The 21,900-nt window shown below is 34.3% G+C and overlaps 1 long non-coding RNA gene across 1 annotated transcript; it reads right to left on the bottom strand.

The window, feature by feature from the left end:
• Positions 1-4,293: 4,293 nt before the first annotated feature.
• Positions 4,294-21,673, bottom strand: LOC110029733. The gene is made up of 3 exons (XR_002294568.1): positions 21,347-21,673; positions 21,058-21,169; positions 4,294-4,585 (listed from the first exon to the last, which is right to left on the bottom strand). It is a non-coding gene; the product is annotated as an uncharacterized LOC110029733 (long non-coding RNA).
• Between the last annotated feature and the right edge of the window lie 227 nt (positions 21,674-21,900).

Raw genomic sequence — 21,900 nt, 5'->3', positions numbered from 1 at the left:
CCTTTTTACTGCAGAAATAACCCCACATTTATAGGCAAAAAGGAAACACAAATGCTACAATTACTTGCTTGCCCCTATCTTAACTGTGCTGCATGATAATTTGGTAAGAGAAAATAAAGAGTTAAATACACGTGTAAGTGCCTAAATGTATGGATAAACGAATAAGCCTTCGACTCAACTCTTCCTGTCAATCGACCCCCTTTAGTTGGCAATCTTTGGATCAAAGAGAGGCTGCTCGATAGGTTTTGTTGTGTTTAAATGGCTTGTCGCCTGAAGCTACTTGTCGGTAGGCTGAGTCCTTGACCGATCGGCCTTCGTAGGCCGGCCGATCCACTTTTGTAGTGTGCTGATCTTCTTTAAATTTTACTCCCAGAGAACAGAACCGGCAGACGTTCCTTGCTCACGTGATACATGTTTTAATCATCGGTGTTCCTTCTTGACCACAATTCCTCTAACCCATCAGGTTTCATCAAAATTCACGTTGTCATGTATATATAGGGGGATAAACCCCATCATAAGTTTATCTGTATCTAACATGACCTCCCCATTCGTACCCAAAAATTTATCCAATTTATGAACTTAAATGAATCAATAATTTCTTATAATTTAGGCAGGATGCTTGTTGGACTGTCCATGAAGAATAGAATTCTAAATTCATTACTCAAAATATTTTATAACATTTATAATTAAAAAAAAAATTCCTTGATGTGATAGCTGCATCAACTTAATTAATATGACCTTAATGATTGCTAACACATTAATTAATTCAATTAATATACTGACAATTATTTTATTATTATTATTATTATTATTATTATTATTATTATTATTATTATTATTATTATTATTATTATTATTATTATTATTATTATTATTATTATTATTATTATTAGTAATAGTAGTAGGACCATTTACTTTCTTATATATTTACTTATCTACATGCACTCGAATTTTTAACACAACAATAAAAGAATCCCAATTATTAGTTTTATAAACATAAGAATTTTGTGGTCTGCATGTAAATATCTCTTATTATTATTATTATTATTATTATTTATATTTTGGCAATTAAGCAAAAAAAACCAACAAAATATTTTTTTACCGTACTACCCTCTTCTAAAAGCAATTCTAAGTTATTTTATATCTACAACCATTGTGAGGACGTGAGCCAGTCGTGTGCCTTCCTTGGTTTCATGGTCAATATTTCGGAACTGTCAATAACAAACAATTCCGTTGGTTTCTGTTAATTTTCAATACATTTAGTAATTTCAAATCTTCTTTCTAACGATGCTTTTGTTAGAAAATGGACCCGAATGACCAGACATCATGTAAAAGACAAATTTATCTTGTGTGTTTCTGTAAATGTGTCGGTAAAAAGTTAAAACCATTCAGCAGTTCCTATACGTACATCATGTAAAAGACAAATTTATCTTAGTCAGTTGAATTTTTGATTACTCAATTCTAATGTATTTTAGAAGCAATCAATTAATATTGTGATGTATTTCTCTCATTCATGTATCCAAATCTATACGTACATCAATAATGCATAAACATGAATCCCAAGGATATCCAACAATTTATAATGAAGTATGATAAGAAAGAGCCCACCGACATGAAATCAAGAGGCTCACTTATCCGATTGGATGCAACCCGACATAGAACGAAGGTAAGCACTCGAGAACTGAAAAAAATAACAAGAACAATCCGAGTCTGAACCGATCATATTAGAGCAAGACAGATAAGCACTCGAGAAACCACCACCAAAAAGTCGAACGAAGACATCAATTTTCCCTGGGTAAATCCAATCTAAAGAAAAAATTTAATTCCTCGACATCACCAATCATCGCACCGACACCACCAATGTTCTCCATCAGGGGGACCGAGAATTGGCAGCATGATAGGGCCTTTTAATCATCCCAAAAGACACCTCGACATGGAATAAGTTATCTCTCAAGTCACGGTAATCCATCCTTTATTTAATAAATGAGTCACCTTATCGACAAGAGCTCTTTATCTAAAAGTCAAAAGTTGATAGTCATAATAGATCAACAAATTGACAAAATCTAATCGACCGAGTAAGTTCTGCCAACCCGATACTAATCAAATACAATCGACCAACTCTGTCGAATAAGGCTTGAAAGAGCTAACAATATGCTAACCCAACCGACTGACATAAGACAACCGAGCAATAATCTCATTCATATAAAATATCTAGAATATCCTATAATAATCCCATTAAAGCAAATGTTGAAATATAATATCACATATTTTATCATTTTTCTATGAATAGAGAGATCATTTCATGGGAAAAAAATAACAGGTATAACATTTTACCATCTATTCACTTCTCTCTCACATTTCTTAAGCTATAACCCTTGGGGTGTGATCCCCACTTCCTCAGATCATTAGAAGAGTAACACGACTCTGACACTTAGCAGGGGATATAACACATGAAATTCGTCCAACTGGCTACATAGTCAAAAGCACTTAACAGAAATTTTTAGTGCACTAAACTAATTACAAATAAAGAAGCAAATTAATAAAATTAAACCCAAATAGAACTTAATTAAATAATCAAACTTAGCAAAAATTCAAGCCAATTCCACTAATTTAAATTATAAGAACCAAATTAATTCATCATTAGAGAAAATAATTGAGCTTCATTGATGCCCAGATTAAAAATTAGTGATTAACATATGCTTCGAACTTAAATCTCTAATTAAAGAGAATATTCTCTATCACTTACTCCATAGATTCTGCGCAGCAGCAGTAGTCCTTTCTGCAAACAAATAAAACAATAGTATAAACACAGTTCTGCCTCCAACTACAGTTTATACAATTACTACTCCCCAGTTGTTAGATTAAAATATATTTGCAATATGCCATACTATTGATAATTTCACTAAAAAAAATGTACAGGTCAATATATCAATAAAAGAACATTAAAGGTCTATTTGAGGAAGCTGCAACTTATTAGTTTTTTAGCAGCAACGTAGCTGCTTAGGAAGCTGCTACGGGGAAGTTGCTAAGGGAAAGCTGGATATCGGTTTGTTGCATCTGTCTAAAAACAATTATGAAACAACTATTTCTGAAAAAATAAACATTCTGTCTCTATATAGTATTGATGCATGTAACAAAATATAAAACAATTTTTTAATTAGACAATTTATTTATTAAGCAAAAAATTAACATGAATTAATAAATAATTAATTTTATTAATTAAGAAAACTTAAAAGCCTTTTTTATAAATAAATTAATTAATCATTAAATAGTAATATATAAATTTATCTAGTTATGATTAATTTGAAAATATATGAATTAATCATTAATTATTAATCAATTAAATTAATAAAATTAAAACTTAAATTAAGAAAGAAAATTAAAAACCATAAACCGCCCTCCCCTATCGGCTTCGCCCAAAACCATTGCCTTCATGAACGAACCAACGCGATTAGAGCAAGCTAGGAAGGCAACAATGGGACCGCCTGAACCCTCGCAATGTAGTCGCAATTAGAGCAAACTGGGAGGGTGGAGATGATCGTCGAAGATCAACGTGGGATCGCTTGAATCCTCATCTGCTGTGAAGCCTAGGTAGGACTCATAACGTTGGGAAGTTATGTGGGGATCCTTTCGTCGTTGCCAAGGGCAAGCGCGCAACTTGTAAGAGAAGAAAAGCGAGCCGCGAGATCGAACCCGTGGCCTGTGATTTGCTTCACTATGGCCGTGCCGCCACAAAAACTCCCCAAAAAGGGTGGATTCGATGAAGGGAGACGCGCCGCGGCAAAAACTCCACCCCAAATGGGCCCTAGATTTCTTCAAAGAATCAAAACGACCTGTTAATTGCACCTCTTAAGCTCATTCCTCCAATTGCTGGCCTAACAATTGATAGGAAAAACGAAAAGGCAGTGTTACATACATATATATTTACATATCTAACACTCAAACTTCAATTTTTAAATACATAACATCTTACTTATGCATGAAAAAGTGCAATCACTTTCTAAAAGTTAAAACGGTGTTATTTTTAATGATATGAAAGATTTGGGTGGCTTAAATTTAAAAAGAAAAACTGACATGTTAGGTATGTAAATTCTTAAGAATTGAGTGATATGTTAGACAAACTTCGATTTTTACATTAATACCATCCAAATCTTTCATATCACATCAAAAATACAACTATGTTAACTTTAAAAAGTCAAATACATGTATTTATGCATAGTTAAATGTGGCAAATAGGTAAAAATTAAAGTTTAGGTGATAGATATGTAAATTGCACAGGAATTGAGTGGTGTACATTTGTAAATCTTCCTTTCATTTGTGTCATTATAATTCTCCATAAGACCCAAAAACTTAATAATAATCTATTAATCACTAATATCATTTAACATAACTATCACGATTATTTAACTGCAAACACATTTTATTACAATTCCCTATCACAATTAGAGAGCTATATCTTTACAGAAGCCAAACTTAAAGAGCTTCTAGTGTGGGAATGATGATCAAGTATGGTAACTCCACATTTGTCTAAAAAAAATCCAAATTTCATCAGCCGTGTCTTCTGCATATGTATTGTAGATAAAAACTGCAAAACCAGATATCATGGAATAAAATGTAACTGGAGTTAAGGAGGGAGGTTGCACTATAAATCAAATTCAGTAAGCCTAAATCAAATTGGGGAATAGCAGAAATTAAAGATCATAAATAAAAACGGCATTTACATACACACCGCACAATTCTTATGTCAGGGGTGGAACAAGCTTCTTTTTTGAGAAATTGCCCCACCCCTAGAACCAACTTGGTGATAGAAATAATGAGAATAATTCTCAACTTTACGGGGGCTTAGGATCAATTAAAAACTAAATCACACCGTGAAATAACATAATCACACAAGATTTGAGAAAACTAAAACAAAATCTAAATTGAAGCACAATCAAAACAATTAGAAATGCATACAATAATTTAACATGAAAAAACTAGAGAATGAGAAAAAATCAAGGAGCCACAACACCAAAAATTTCCCCTATGAAATTCAGAAAGTTTTTACAGAAAACTCACACTTGTTTCCTCGCTACACAAGAAAACTTAGAGGACTCACTCTAAACCCTTCCTGCACCAATCCGACACGAAAAACACACACCGAGATCATAGAAATCGTCCTCTCTAACACTTCTCCCATCAACAGGAGCTTGTGGAAGAACACATACAAGAAGCACCGCACGCAGAGCATATTTTACGCCGCTAGAAATTGGTCTTAAAACCAAAAAGATTGTGCCAACTACTCTGGGCGCTAGTTTTAAGCGCCAAGCTCTCTGTCAACACTGAAACAAAGTGGACGCTTGGGCTCCCAAAGGGGGCGCAAAGGTGCCCCCCTCTCTGTCTGCGTTGTTGCGGCTTCTCTTCGGTAAGCCTGCAAACATTGGGCGCTTGAGCGCCCAAAGGGGCGCCAAAGCGCCCACCACAGTTTTCACCCATGTGTTAAGTCTTCTTGAGTGTGTGCTACTGCTTCAAATCAGGCTCCAAACCTAACAATCACTCACTTAGAGACTGATTGCACCCAACACCAGTCCTCCATACTTGCCCCTTCATCTGAATAGCCTACATAATCATGTACCGTGATACGACTCACCCACGATCTCAACATTCATAAAATCAAGCTGAAGTCAAGCAAAACTTAAGTTTCTTAATAGTCACCATCTTGGTCAACATATCTGCAAGATTCTGAGTGTGTAACTTCTCTAGGAACAACTGCCCATCTTCAAGAAGAGAATGAATAAAATCATACAACTATTGGATGTGTTTCGTCCTGACATGAAAAACAGTGTTCATTGCAAAATGAATCGTACTCATACTGTCACTTTTGAGTTTTCCAATCCCATGCTCATTGTCAATTCTGTAATGAAACTCTATAGCTAAATCATCTCCTTGCTAGTCTCAGTGATAGCATTATATTCAGTCTCCGTAGTTGAAAATGTAGTTATCTTCTGCAACTTGGAAACACAACTCACTGCTATGTTTCCCAAGATAAAGATATACCCCGTTGTACTTCTCCTACTGTCCACATTTCATGCCAGATTTGAATCTATAAATCCCTGTAGACCAATCCCTACACTTTCATAGCAAAGTGCTATGTTGATTGTTCCCCTCAAATACCCGAGAATCAACTTTACCGCCTCACAGCAATGTCTGCCTGAATTTTTCATGCACCCACTGATCACTTTCACTACATATATAATATATGGTCTGGTACAAATCATTGCACACATCACCCAACTGCTGAAGCATACAAAATTCTCTAAATGTGTGTGCTCTGCTCAGAGTTAAGTGATAGCTCCTTCGATGTTTTGATGTAACAACTTAAGAGAGTGTTAACTAATTTTGCCCCACTCATTTTGAAACTCTGTAGAATCTTCTCAACATATTGTATCTGAGACAACTTCAGTGTTCTTGCACTCTTGTGCCTACTGATTCTCATCCCGATGATCATCCTGATTGGACCTAAATCATTCATCTCGAACTCACTTGATAAGTATTTCTTTAAGTCCCCGACTTTTTTTCATATCTGCCCTGCAATCAGCATGTCATCCACAGACAAGAGAAACAAAACAACAATTACCGAAATATTTGATGAAGCAACAGTGGTTCGTCTAGCACTTCAAGACCCATTGCTGACATGAACCTATCAAACCTTCTGTATCACTAGCTTGGGGTTTGCTTCAAGTCATAAACACTTCTTCAATCTGCAGATCAAACCTCCTTTGTCAGAAACCTTTGAACCTTGTAACCTTGTGGTTGCACCATGTATAGCTCATCCAGATCTCCATGTAAGAAAATTATTTTTACATTCATTAGATCTTCTGCTATCAGAGTTGGCACAACCCTGATAGTCATCATTTTCATCACTTGAGAGAAAATGTCTGTAAAATCCACTCATCCCCTCTCCTAGAAACATTTCACAAGAAATCTTACACTGTAACGCTTGCTATCATTTAATTCCTCTTTCAGCTTGCAGATCGCTTGTTATGTAATGCTCTTTTGTCATTTGGTAGTACCGTCAAATACAAAGTTTGGTTTGAATTCAAAGATTACATTTTTTCATCTATGATAAACTCTCACTCCCTTGAATCTTCAACTTGAGGTGCCTCCCTTAAAGCACTCTAATTCACCACTATTATTTAGTAACAAATGGTGTAAATAAAGAGAATACTCGTGAATGGGTCGTATCACCCTGCTGGATCTTCTGACTTTTATAGCAGGTGATTGAGGACGCCCATGTTTCTGATGAATTTCTAATTCTGATAATCTCAGAACTAGTAACCCAAATTCATCTGAGTCAGCCAATGAAAGTGCATTTGACAAAGTTCAAGTCAAGTTTGCTCCTAGAGCCTGAATCAACATGCACATATGCGGAGCAACCAAATACTCTTAAATGAGATAGACATACATTTTTTTCACTCCAGGCTTCTTCAGGTAAGTTTTCCTCCAAAGGTAGTAATAGACTACGGTTTATCAAATAAACTATTGTATTTACTATTTCAGTCCAAAACTATTTAGGCAAACCTGCATGCAGTCTCATACTCCTAACACACTCTGTGATTGTTCTGTTGATGCACTCAGTCACACCATTCTGTAGCAATGTCCTTGAAACAAGAAACTCATGCCTAACCCCCTCTATAGCACAAAAATTCCTGAACTTTTGATAATTGCAGTCGCTCTCATTATCTGATCTGAGATCTTTTAACTTTGAATTTGTCTCATTTTCTACCATAGTCTACTTTTCAAGTACTTAAAATACATTAAATTTTTGTTTTAAGAAATAAACTCATACATTTCTTGTGTGATCATCAATGAATGTGACAAAATAATGAGAACCACCAATGGACTGAACAGGTGTACGACCTCATATGTCAGTATGCACTAACTCTATTTTCTTTGATTTCACCACAAGCATACTCTTAGAAAAAGAGACTTTCTTCTATTTTCCATAAATACAGTTTTCACAGAAATCTAAATCAACTGATTTCAAAACCTGAAGTTTATTTTTAAAAAGTAGAGAGTTCATACATTTCTCGCTCATATAGCCAAACCATAGATGCCACAGACCTGCATCCACCCTGGTTTCAGCCACATCAATTAAAACAACAATTTCATTGATCAGATAAATAGTGCATTCAATGTTGCCCCAAGCAATCACTAATGCCCCAGGTCACCTTCCACGAATCACCTGTGAAAGTAGTCACGAGTCCTAACTTTGACAGGTGACTCACGGAGATGAGATTTATCTTCAAACTAGAAATATGTCTAACATCAACAAGCTTGTTGTTCCATTCAGCAACCTGATATCAACATTAACATTTTCTACTATGTTGCAGGCTTTGTTGCCTCCCAAATAAACCTTCCCAAGATCATTCTGAGTGTATTCTTTAAATACCACTTTATTGGGGCAAGCATGAAAAGAGGCACATGAATCTATTATTCAAGACTCAGTGCTAATTTAAGAAAACGCCAGAGAGTCATTTTGGATTTCACTAGTGGAGACATTTGTAGAGAGACTATTTTCATGTCCTCCACCATCAGCTTTCCTTGAAGCTTTGCAATCCTTCTAGAAATGCTCATTCTTACCGCAGTTCCAACATTCACCTCTGTTATTTCCTTTGCCTAACCTAGACTTTCCTTTCCTGGGCTTGGATCTGACTCTACCTGTATTCATGTTCAGAATCATTTCTCTGTTATCAGCATTCAACGCAGAACCTAAAGATTTACCATTTGGTTCTTTTCTGCAAACTTTTTCATTCAACATCAGATCCACAATGGACTTCAAAGTCCCTCAAGAATTACTCATCGACATTACCAAATCATCCCAACTGTCTAACAATGAAGATGGTATCACGAGTGTTCTAACCTCATCATCAAATTTGATCTTCACAGAATACAATTGGCTCGTCACGGTGTTGAAGTTATTGGGATACACTATCACTGAATTATCTTTCCACCATATTCGTGTTGAATAACTTCTTTAACAGAAAAACTTTATTAGAAGAAGGTTTTTCATACATCTTTGTTAGTGTCGCCATGAGATCCATCGTGGCTTTCTTATTTATAATATTGAACACCATGGATGAGAAAAGTCACAACTGGATCACACTCAGTGTTGTTCGATCCAACACTTCTCATTCCTCCATAGGCATAGACTCAGGGTTCTTGTTAATTCTTTGCAGTGACAAATATAACTTTTTTCTGATACAACAAATCCTCCACCTGCATCTTCCAGAAAATAAAGATCGTTCCATTGAACTTCTCCACTTTAAATCTTGCTTCTTCGGTCATTGCTTTCACTCAAATCAAACCCGCTTTGATACCAGTTTGAGAGGAATAACGAAAAAAACTCCAAATTTTACTGAGGCTTATGATCTAATTAGAAACTAAACAACTCCACAGAATAACATGATCATATTAGATTCTAAAAATCAGAACAAAATATAAATGAAAGCACAATCAAAGGAACCATAAATGCACACGAGAATTTAATCTGGAAAAACCCGAGAAGAAAAACCCATGAAGTCGCACCACCAGAAAATTCCACTATAAAATTAAAAAAATTTTACAGAGAACTCACACTAAAGCACCTTGCGCCCCCTCTTCAGTCAACGCCCAAAGAGGGGCGCAAAAGCACCCCCACCACAGTGTTCGCCCACTCGTGTTTGGTTTACTTGAGCGTGTGTTGGTGCTTCAAATCAGACTCCACATCTAACCCGTGGAGGGCTTAGGGCAACAAAGAACAAAGTAATATTTAAAGAGGGGCAAAATTGATATTTCTGAAAGAGCAAAAGACCAAAGTGCCCTCTCATACAAATAAAAATCTGAATTTTACTAACACCCAAATTTTAATATTTTCATGCATGGCACCCAAATCTTTATTATCACATTAAAAATACCACCATCACCTACTTTTTAAGAGAAATGCATCTTTTCATGTATAGTTTATTTACACCAAAGTGTTATAAATATATATATGAAAGTTTTCGTGTTAGATATGTAAATACATAAGAATTGTGTGGTATGCATGTAAATTTCAGATAAAAATATGTGAAATGCAACAGATAGAAACCCATCACAAATGCCAGTAATTCATATCATTTGAAAGAGAAAAAAAACATAGCAATATGAAATGCAAAATCTATTTAATTTAGAGCTTATTGCATGGAGAAAATAACTTATTTTTCATGAAATATTTCGGGACAAGGTTATTTATTTCCAAAAGTCTAAGCTGGGTCTACATAATTTTCTTCCAAATACCATTTTAAGAAAACATCAAAGAATGCGTAGAATGCAGTTCCATGTGTTCGGTTGAGGGCTCATTTGATTGCATGAATAAGAACAACAGGCTGTTAAATTTAATAAATTTGTTAAAGTGATTTCTTTTTTCACATACAGAATGAGTCAAAATAGAATCATTGCTTTTTGAATCATGTTTTATAGTTTGGGTATGTACATAAATACACCCAATTCCTATGTAAATACACATCTAACACCTAAACTTTGTTTTTTTACATTTATACCAGCAAAATCTTTCATATCACAACAAATATATCATCATTTTGACTTTTAAAAAATGAAATACAACTATTTATGCATATGTAAGGTGGTATGTATGTAAAAATTGAAGTATAGGTGTTAGATTTGTAAATACATAGAAATTTAGTGATATGTATGTAAATCTTCCATTATATTTACAGTTTACTAAGAGTCGATAATGTGGATTTTAAGAGGAGTTACTGCATACAGCCGCCTTGCCCCTGCATTGTTGAAAGGTCATTTCAAAATTCTAGTTGAGTTAGGATGCAGGGAATTTGAGTGAAGTGAGATTATATATATATATATATATATATATCGCAAACTGGTAAATTGTTGGTATTTTATTCATTTCCTCCATTTTCTTTCAATACAAACAACGCCTAAACTAAACAAATCGGTCTAAAACGTTGCTGAAGCCCATCTAACTAGAGATGGATAAATGAAAACTTAATTAAAGACATTTTGTTTGAAAAAAAAACTAAAAAAACAGGGACAGCCGTTAGTAAGGACAGCGCTTAAAATTCCAGCATTTCAAATAACTTTAAAAGAATTTAACTAGCCTTACAACAATAAACAACCCAAAGATATCCATGTACCTTGGCTCATTAAAAGAAAAAAATAATTCAGAAAATTCGGAGAAGAAAACAAAATTCATTGGAGGAATCAATATAAAGGAAACAAATACTTTATACATGGTACACAATGCTTGGCACCACTAAAAAGATAACCAGAGTTAACCAATAAATAGAAAATTATGTTTATCAAATATTCATAAGACAATAAAGTAAAAGTAGACAACAAATATTGCAAACTGAACTGCAAATGACAAATCCATCATTTTACTTGAAAAAAAATCAATGAAGAGGACCAGCTATTATATGCAATCAAAAGGGCCTTGATCAGCTCTGAAAAAAAATAAAGATGAGGATAAAGGAGAACAGATACTTTAGAAAAATAACCCTCCATAGCAAATGAAAAAAAATTAAAAAACATAAAAGTAACCTTAAATGCAAAGTCAGCCGACAAACTTTAGTACGGTTAACAATAGAAGCCACCGAAGTATCAAAGTGAACTTAGTCGAGCCCCAATAGATTCCAAACTAAAATAAGCTTCTAATTGAATTGTAGATCTCTTCGTTGGAGAACAACTCCAAATGTATATCAATGGAGAAGACTCGAATGGAGAAGACAAATTAATATACGCACACATAAAATCTCAAAATCAATTATTGATTTCAAGAAGAGCTGTGTGCAAATATAAATTGCAACAATAAGGAAATATTGCAATAGTAAAAGAATTTGAAAAAAAATAATAAATGAAATCCCATTAGTTGAATAAATCAGCGGTATTGCAATGCGCTAGAGGACATGAGGTAGGGCGTCTACCCTTAATTACATTTAAAGTCAAAAAATAAAAAATATGTGAATGCAGCACATAAGCGCTACATTCAACTTCAGCGTAAATTTCAATATTTCCAAATACTTCAGAAAACACACGGTAATATGGGTAAAATCTTATTTGCAGTTTGCTCAGCTAATGGCCAGCTATTTTTTAATGAAATGTTTTGGAAAACATAGAAGATAGAGCAGTATAGTATCTAACGGCAAAAAATCTGAGCTTGGACAATAAAAATTTGTTTAGAAGTTAATCTTTAAAACAAAAAGGTCTGTCAATGTGGCTCCTAAAGATGCTGATGCATGATATTTCACTCTTGTGCTGTTGAAAGATTGTTTCAATATTTAAAAGAATTGTAGATTAAGCTAAATCACATTCTCGCGAGAGATTAGGGTGATCGCACAATATACTCATTTACTTTGCCTAGGAGTGGAAATGAAAATAACTTTATTTGCCTAAGCAGAGCTGACAATTCCAACACTCCGTAACTTCAGTTTAGGTGGTCTTACGGCAAACTACCACGCAAAAGGTTCTACATAATAAACAAGGAAACAGAGAAATCCTTTATTAGCTTGCAACTACAACAAGCAATCCACCCCAAAAATTGATAATGAATGTTTTGCATTTTAAAAAACTTCTAACCCTCAATCCCACAACAAGGTAACCATAAAAAAGTTTGGGCATGAATAAAAAGGAACATTTACATACATACCTAACATCTCAATTCTCAACTTCATTATGCCACCCTACGTATGCATAAGGTGTATTTTACTTAAAATAGTGGTATTTTTATTTTTTATTTGATAAGAAAGATTTAGGTGAGTATATCCGTGATAGGGTTGGTGTAGCTCCTGTGACCGACAAAATTAGAGAAAATCGTCTTAGATGGTTTGATCACATTAAACGTCGACCATCCGATGATCCGATTAGGAGAGTAGATGTTTTAGATTCGTCTTGTGTTAAGAAAGGCAGAGGCAGACCTAGGAAGACTTGGGCTTATCGTATTAAAAATGATCTTAATTTACTAGAACTAAATGAAAATATGACACTAAATAGGACGCAATGGAGAAAAAAGATTCATGTAGCCGACCCCACGTAGTGGGATTAAGGCTTTGTTGTTGTTGTTGTTGTTGTATGAAAGATTTAGGTGATATGAATGTAAATACATAGAAATTGATGGTTTGTATGTAAATGCCATCGGACCTTCCACCCCACCCCCAAAATAATAGCAATGGCATCAATATAGGAAACAAAAAATTTACACTTTTCACTCTGCTCGGCATCATTACGAACTAACCAGAATAGAAGTCTCACAAGCTGAGTTTAGAATCATTCATATAAAATCTAGTAAAATGGGTTGAAGCTATAGTAAATCTCATTAGTGCAAGTCCATCCTTTAACAAACATTCTCCTTCTCAACTAAAAAAGAGAGAAAATTTCCATTCAAACAATTTTCTAGCCAGCAAGTAAAGTCAACCAATGAACAAGAATCTGATCAAGAAAGGAAGTACCAAAAAAGATTTAAAAATCCTCAAACAATAATAGATTCCGAAATAAAATCAATTTATACCCCGACCATATAAGAAACCAATTTTAGAATGTTTGATATCGTAGACCACTTCATTGCAGAAGAACTCCATGGATAAACGGAGAAGACTCGAGCACAAAAGACATTCTTATATGCAAGAAATATCAAAAGAAGATTTGCATACATACCGCTTAATTCCTACATAATTATATATGTAAGAGCTAAACTTCAATTTTTACATATATGCCACCTTGCCTATGCATGAGAAAGTGTATTTCACTTTTTATAAGTTAAAATAATGTGAAAATCAAGGTTCTGGTGTTAGATATGTCAATAGAGCTGTGAAATTGGCTTGAAGATCATAAATCGCTCGAAAATTGGATCAAATTTTAGCTCAAATCGAAATCGGATCAAACCATTCGAGCCGAGCAACGAGGCAAATTAAAGAATCAAATTTATTTCGATTTGATTTTGATCTGTCCTCGGCTCGAATTGGGATCGAAATAAATTCTTATGTATTTACATATTTAAAACCTAAACTTTTAGTTTTACATGTATAACGCATTGTCAACTCGATTGGTGAAGGATTTTTTCTTGAGCGGAGTCGTAGGAGTTCGAATCCCATCTTTTCAAAAAAAATAGATTTTTTTGTTGGTGGGTTGGTCGGGCGGGCCAAGACAGATTCGAGTGGGAATTGATTTGGCTCATCAGCCAAAAATGGAATTTAAGCTGGCTAATTTAAAATTCGAGCCAGCTCGAAAATCGAATTGATCCACGTCGGATCGAATCAAAATTTAGTAGGATCGATCCCCGATCAGATATATATAATGTAAAAAAAATCTGATTCTGATTTCGAGTCGACCCTAGATCGGCTCGTTCACACCCCTATATGTAAATACATGGGAATGGGTTGGAATAGATGTAAATGCCCCAATATCAAAATCGTTAAGTGATTTCCAGAACTATGTGCCAAGTTCGATAAGCTGCAAAAAAAGTATACTAAAATAGTACAAATGAAATCCAACTATGTAAATCATCTTCACTTTAAGAAATAAATAAATAAAAATGCCTAATTAATTAACAGTTGACCTCACTTTTGGTGAGGTGTATCTTTTCTCCTCTCTCATTCCTCTAGAGCATAGAATCTAGCCTTAATACTTAGTTATTAGCTACCCTAGAGAACTAGTGAATGGTTGGGAAACCAAATACTTACTCCCTTTAATTTGAAAAAATGCTTAGCCTTAATCCTTAGCCCATACTTTGGTGTTGAGTTAATCATGGCTAGGTTGTTAAAATTAAAGGTCGAATCCATAAGTTCATGACATGACTTCTAAGTGGCTCATTGAGCCTAGAAATTAATTAATTGTTGATCTCACTTTTGGTAAGTTCTATCTTTTATCCCTCTCACTCTTATAGAGCCTAGGATCTAGCCTCACGACTTCTTTAGAAGCTAACCTAGAGGACTAGTGAATCTCTGGAACACAAAATTAAAACTCAAGCCAAATCCTTATTCCCTTTGATTCAAAAAATACTTGCCCTTAATCCTTAGCTCACACTTTGGCCTTGAGTTAATCATGGCTAGGTTGTTAAAATTAAAGGTCGAACCCATAGGTTTATGACATGACTTCTAAGTGGCTATGGAACCTAGAGATATGCTTAGCCTTAATCCTTAGCCCATACTTTGGCATTGATTTAATCATGACTAGGCTGCGAAAATAAAATGTCGAGTATCCATGGGTCTTTGACATGACTTTTAAGTGACTCATGAAGTCTAGAGGCTCGACTTCGCGACGTAGACACATTTTTGACTCTTGCATAACTCAGACCTAGTTGGATTAATCTTGGTCTGGCATAGTGCTTTGGTTGGCTCGGATATGTTTGGGCTTGGCTCAAATTAAAATTAAAATCAACATAAATTGAAATTTAACTAAACAAACTTAAATGAAAACTTAGAATTAAACTAAAATCCATATAAGAAAATAAACACATACATATCGTGGTCTTTCTGGCTTATCATAGTAATCGAAATTTTATTCCGTAAGTTGCATTGTATTTATCGTTATGCTTTGAGGAGCATGCTACATTTTTGAAATAATTTATCACACATTTTACGTGGATTCGTTTATTTCAAACTTTAATGCATGAAATATTCTTCCGAGTAAAAATTTTCCTTTGAGAGATTATTTCGTGAAACGGATCTCGTGTGTGCGTCGGGATCGTCAAACCATTCAAATTAACAATAATTTTGTGAGTAATAACAATAATAATCATAAATTATTAAAATATTAAAAATCAAAACAAAAAAAATCACATAACCTAAACTAAAATAAAAAATAGAATATAAAAAAAATAAAACAAAATTTAACATAAATTTGTTTTCACGAAAATTTAAAAATTTTAAAAATCAAATTTGAATTAACATAAACTTCAACTTATAAGATCAAAACTTAAAATTGAGCAAACTAAATCTAAAATTAAACATAAACTAAAAACTAACATAAATATAATTACGAAATCTAAATTAATCTAAAAATACATTCAAGTAAAACCTAAAACTAAACCTAGCTTTAGCTTTGAGCTAAACAATATTTTAAACTTACAATGAACCAAAAACTAGAATAAGAAGAGCTTCAAATAGAAATTAAAAAAAATAAAATAAAGTTCAAACTTTGATTAAAATTGAATAAACAAAATATAAAAAATTTTGCATATCTATCGCATTTCTTGTGAATACATATGGATTGGGCGTTTGTATGTAAATATCCCTAAAATTGAGGCGAGTAGACGAAGCAGTCAAGCGGAACAAGCAGGCAATTCAGGCGAGTAGACGAGCAAGAGAGCAATCCAGGCGAATACGCCGAAGCAGTCAAGCGGAACAGACGAAGCAATCGAAAAGTCCAGACGAGGACGAGGGTTTAGACGAAGCAGACGAAGCAAACGAGGGTTTAGATAAAGCAGACGAGCAGTCCTGGCGAGACTCGGAGATTTGCAGTCGAAGAAGAAAAATGATTCCAACCTTGAAAACTCCAAAGATTCAGACCCTAAATATTCGACGTGGCTCCGATACCATGTCAATTTTTGAGAAAATAGGTTGAATCCTCTTTCCTTAGCTTTCATTGCCATAAATAATAGTATGTACTATTTATTTTATGTACATAATAAAGTGCATAATCTATTTTAGGTAACTTAATAAAACATATTTATAATCTAAATATTCAGCTAAAAGGATAGAATCCGTGCAATTAAAATAAGGGATTTAATGTAGCACTGCAAAGAAATAAACTCTTAATTCTGTCTGATTTCATTTACTCATGATTGATATATGGGTCACATAAAATTCATGTCAAAGATCTATGAGTACTCGGCCTTTAGTTTTAACAATCTAGTCATGATTAACTCAACGTCAAAGTATGGGCTAAGAATTAAGGCTAAGCATATTTCAAATCAAAAGTAGTAAGAATTTAGTTTGAGTTCTAATTTCGAGTCTCAACCATCTGGGTATCCTCTTAAGGAAGTCCTAAGCCTATATCCTAGGCTCTACAGGAGTGGGAGAGGAGAGAATATAGACCTCATCAAAAAAAAGGTCAACATTAGTCGATGCAGGTGAAAGAAACATAAGGACAATTGGACATGGGTGAAAATAATGTCATCTAGAAAATTGTGTTTGGTTAAATTTCCCCACAGCAAAAGATATAAACAAGGAAAATAGTTGGAGATGTGAACAGGCTAAACGAGGATCCAAATTAAAGATGTTAGTAAGCATTATCACCATCTAAATTTGTGATCAAGTTTTAAAAAAGTGATGCCATAATCCTTATATCAAATAAAGGAATTTTACAAGTTTACAAGTAAAATAAAATGAGTTACAGTAGAAATAATTTTGAAATGTGGTTGAGGATAAAATCTATAGATAGGTTATATTGCTCTAATGCAGACATATCATCTAGAACCAAGAGAACACTGCCAAGCACTACTAATGGTAGATAGAAGGGGCTAAGAATCCAAGCTTTATAGGTGGAGCTTTCATACCCAATCTAATTCCAAATCAAAAGACTAAATGATCCACAACTCTTTGCTCCTACCTCAGTATACAGGGCTAATTTTTTAGTAGTCCTTAGGAAACTGCCATGATTAGACATTGCTCATCTTGTGCAACCTTGTTTGCTGGCTGTAGTCACAAAATAGAGACAACTTTGCTTTAGAATAATCAATTTGGAAATTATGAAAATACACGCAGGTTGTAGCAACACAGAATTGATTTGGAGTATCATGCACCAATACCATAGGCCACTGGGTGGGTAGGGCAGCTCACTTAAACCTAGTGTACACAATGCAACGGGAAAACACAATTAAACTCCATTGCATTGGTAGAAGTGGCTAGAAAAGCTTGGCTTATTCATTCTTTCACTGTGTATTTATACAAATTTATACAAAATAAATAAATAGGTACGATAATAAACAAAAACTTTAATTATATATGGTCTGACTATTTAGTGATTGTTGATTCATGCAAATGAGGCCAACCGTGGGCAAATAGTGCCCACCCCGGGGTCTTTTTTTTTTTTTTTTTTTTTTTTTTTTTTGTATATGAATATGCGGAAGAGGTATTTGCTTATAAGCTATGAATTCTTCAAATGAAATGTTGCATTTTGCATTAATCATTAAAAATGATATACAGAAGATACAAAAAAACATGCCGATCAAAAGAGGCCCTGTCATCTTGAAAGAGGGTAAAATCTTTGAATATTCAGGAACCTAAGTAAGAGAAAAACGATATGAAAGAGCCCTTTGGGCACAAAAATGGATAGGTAGAGCTCCAGATGAACAAAATGAAAAATAATGTCTTAAACGAGTAAGAAAAGCAAAAATGTAGCATAACTCTGAATTGCCCTTCCAAATCCTTTGAGGCATCGAACCCTCATGTAGTTAATAATATTAGCAATATCGCCTTCAACACGAATACATTTGGCCTCCAGCATCCACGGTTGGAAGATATCCCTAATAGAGACGATAGCTTGCAGATCTACAAATTCACTATCCCATTGTTGCAGTTAACACCACCTAGCACGAATCAGCTCCCAGTTTCATCCCGAAGGATCACCCCCATACTGGCCCTATTATTAGGTAGAAACGTCAAATTCACATTCACTTTGATCCAACCCGAGTGGGGGAGACCATAAGAGAGGAGATGACGGTCTATGTGACTGGCTAGTATCCCAATGCTCCAGAATGGGGGAGGAATGCATGTTGGTTAGCGCTTCAAGAAGAGCCGATGCCATAACCATAGGTGTAGCATGTTTCTTTGCATTTCATAACCATAGGTTAGTGCTTCAAGAAGAGTCGATGTCGTAACCATAGGTGTTTCTTTGCATTTCATTATCTCCATCATTGATGGACATTATGGAAATAAATACATGACAACTATTTTTTCTTTACTAAACCTTATTGACCTAACGGCTCTTAACACTCCCCATCAATTTGGAATGATAAAGGTCTACCATTTCAACTTTAATTAAAATATCCCTCAATCGAGGGTTGTTGAGCCTCTTGGCAAATATGTCAACAAAGTGCCTTCCAATTGGGACTTATGGAGTGCAGAAAATTTCCTTTTTTAATTCTTATGTTATAAAATGTCGACAAAATATGCAGACAAATATATTATTTAGAACCAAGAGACAAGCAAAAAATGGGGGTTAATAATCCTAGCATCGGAGGTGCAGTTTCGATAACCAAAGTAACGGGAAAATTCCATTCAAATCTAGACTTAAATTTTATTAGTCAACAAATGAACTTATAATTGATTAAGAGCTCTATCAAGCATGGATTACAACATCATCAAACTTAACAAAATCACACATAAAATCAATTTAAACATTGATAAATAGAAAAGTAATCTTAAATTGCATTATAATGTAGACCACTTCATTGGAGGACAACTCCACAAATGAAAGGAGAAGACTCAAGCAGAGAGGAAAAATTATTATACGCACACATAAAATCTCAAAATCAATATGTGATTTCAAGAAGAACTATGTGCAGGGACAAGAGTTGTAAGAAGAAAATATTAAAATAGTCAAAGAAAATGGAAAAAGAAAAACAATTGAAATCCAATAAAGTAAGTCATCTTCATCTTCTGTGCAACTCGAAGACAACAACAAATCAACATATGCTCTAAAAAATCAACAAATGCATGCTAAAATACATAAGGACACAGACATGAGTGGCAATCCTTGGAGAAAATGACTAAGTTTCTCGAAGATAAAGACAGGCTCATGGATGATTTTGACAAGCCCATTGGACAAAAAAACTAATAGATAGACTTAAAAAAAAAGAGCAAAAATGATTTTAAATGAATTTAGAATAGGAAAAAAAAGTCCACCAAGCAAAAATCACACATTTTCCGCATACCTTTAAGCAGCAGTTAAAGGTTAAACGTAATGAAAATCGTCAAAAGCTACAAAATAATACCATGAGATGCCTTACACCAATACAATATTAATAACACCTTTTAAGAGAGATACAACTAAAAAATTTAAGAAAAAATGATAAAAGGGCCCATTAAGTAATTTTCTAGAACATTCTTGGCTAGATTACAAGCGTTGATAGAAGGTAGAGTTGCAACGCCAACTTTTATCATCTGCAAATTTGTATTAAGCCATACTTCCTCGCAATAAAGGCCATTTATAACTGAAACTGTCAGAGACACTCACAGACTAATCCAAAATCAAGATAAAAGGGGTTACTGAGCATTTCCACTATCTGAATGCCAGTAATCAAAAATTAAATATGAGATAGTATAATCCTTCTTTAAATATACATAAAGGAAGTTTGGTGATCTACCCAAAAAACGAAAAGAGTTACAACGGAAATAGATTTGGAATGTGGTTGATGTATAAACCTACAAGTTATATTGCTCTGCTACAAACATCTTGACAGGACCAACTGACCAATGTTGAGCACTCCTAATAGTGAAGAAAAGGGGAGAAGAAATCAAGCATTGGAGATAGTAATTACTAATTATTGTTTCAGTTGTTAAAAAAAAAAATGAGCATCTCTTCTATGTAGTAAGTATTATTGATCTTCTGCTATAAGAAACCGCGAGCATGAATCTTCGGATCAAATGAGGCATGCAAGGATCCATTCATCGAGGAAAATATAAATGGATCATCAAATAGCCAGAAAAATACATTAACATGCTACAAAAATAAGTCTACATATACAGGTGCAGTTCTATAAATTGAGTATCAATGACAGACCAGTCATAACAGTCCATAAACATGCAAAAACCAAACAAACATCCAGTTGTTCTCTTCAAATGAGAAATAGACAATAGCAGAGATCTTGCACAAATCTTGGTCGATGCTCAAGCAAAAAAAACTTCAATGAAAAAATTAAAAAACATAACGAACCATAAAAGCATTTTCAAGTCGAAGGCAAGATATGATCAATTTGACCATAATAAATCATAGAAATTTTCACCGATCCTTAACTCTAAGTTGCAGCTATTAAATTGGGGAAATACAAAAAGCAATACAAATAATTAAAAGTAAACTGCCAACCTCCAAGGAGTCGTGAAACTTGATCAAAAGGTAAGAATCTTCTCAATTGCGTGTTGCAGCTTGAGGTACACTGTTGGATCCTATTTTATCTGTTTGTGGGTTATGATGGAACCTTGCTAACACAAAAGATAGGAGAAAATTGATTAAAATGAGATTGGCATCGAGCAAGCAAGTCGCATATATATCCGAGGATAATCGACATAACACTCGGATCAGACTAGCCACAACAACATCAACCATCCAGAACAGCGTGAGAAGAGGAACCATAACCATGGCAAGGGAAACTCACCTTCGTATCACTTAATAAGGTCAAGTGGCGTGACTGCCATTAGAGTGAGGCTGCAGCTGAAGATTCCTCCTGCGATGCAGCGTAGAATGTGGAAGATTATATCTTAATCTTCTTAAAGGCCTCGCTCGGGGTTTCGATGTTGAGCAAAGCTGGCGAGCTCGATCCATTCGCATTCAAATAAAGCGCCAGAAAAGTGATACGTTTCAAGAAGAGGACACGTTCGAAGCCGGAGGTTTAAGCCGCCAAAGTATGTGAAGGATGGCCGGAAATTTTGGCGGCGATAAGCTTCGACGAAGTGTGATGTTAACTTTACCTCCCGCCACGCAACCAGATATAGGGCAAACACAGAACTTCCGAGGGATATTTATAGGGGCCGTTTGGGCTTTTCTTATATATATTTTATTTTGAAATAAAATATATTTATATTGTAATAATTTATTTAGTTGTTTTTAACATACTTATAATAAATTTTATATGTTTTTAATATTTTAAAAAATAATTTAAGTTGTATTCCAAAATAAAAATAAATAAATAATGCGAAGAAATATATTAGA

The sequence above is a fragment of the Phalaenopsis equestris genome, unplaced genomic scaffold, assembly GCF_001263595.1.
Source record: "Phalaenopsis equestris unplaced genomic scaffold, ASM126359v1 Scaffold000600, whole genome shotgun sequence".
NCBI lineage: Eukaryota > Viridiplantae > Streptophyta > Magnoliopsida > Asparagales > Orchidaceae > Phalaenopsis > Phalaenopsis equestris.
This window is presented reverse-complemented; position numbering and strand designations above follow the sequence as displayed.